The sequence below is a fragment of the Zingiber officinale genome, chromosome 8A (assembly GCF_018446385.1).
Source record: "Zingiber officinale cultivar Zhangliang chromosome 8A, Zo_v1.1, whole genome shotgun sequence".
In the NCBI taxonomy this organism is placed as follows: Eukaryota; Viridiplantae; Streptophyta; class Magnoliopsida; order Zingiberales; family Zingiberaceae; genus Zingiber; species Zingiber officinale.
In genome coordinates, this window is record NC_056000.1 from 102,391,206 (window position 1) to 102,392,015 (window position 810).

Here is an 810-nt window from a genome sequence, read left to right on the forward strand (position 1 = left end):
AATAATAACTCATACCACTAAAGAGTTATTATTGCACTACCGCACCAATCCCATATTACAATATGGGCTCCTTCTTATTATACGTGTGCTAGTCTCCCTGTGTTGAATGTACACTAATTAAATGAGTTACTGACAACTCACATAATTAATATCAAGCTCCAAGAGTAGCACCACTCAACCTTATCGTCATGTCGGACTAAGTCCGCCTGTAGGGTTTACATGACAATCCTCATGAGCTCTTCAAGGGGGCATCATCAATCTAGATTACTAGGACACAGTTTCATTCTATAATCAACAACACACCATATAAATAATATCATTTCCCAACTTATCGAGCATATTTATTTAACGAACTAAATCGCACCCTTTGATAAATTAAATAAATAAATATTAAGTATACATGCTTGTTATTATATCATGATTAAGAGTACACACTTCCATAATAATAGAGATTTTATTCTTTTATATAGTCAGTATAAAAAGAAACTACCTCAAATGGTCTTGCTCAATACACTCATAGTGTACTAGTGTAATTTTATAGTCAAGATAAACTAACACCAAATTACACTACAACCACTCCAATGGTTTGTCCCATTCCATCTTGGTTGTGAGCTACTATTTATAATTTTTATGGAACTGATAACATGATCTTCTGTGTGTCTCCTCACACTATGCTATCTACAATATAAATTAAATGGACAACTACACTTAGTATAAATGTAGACATTTGATCAATGTGATTCTTATTTTAAAATAAATATTTATTCAAAAAGCTAGACTTTTAGTATACACTCTAACAGTTATTTTCCC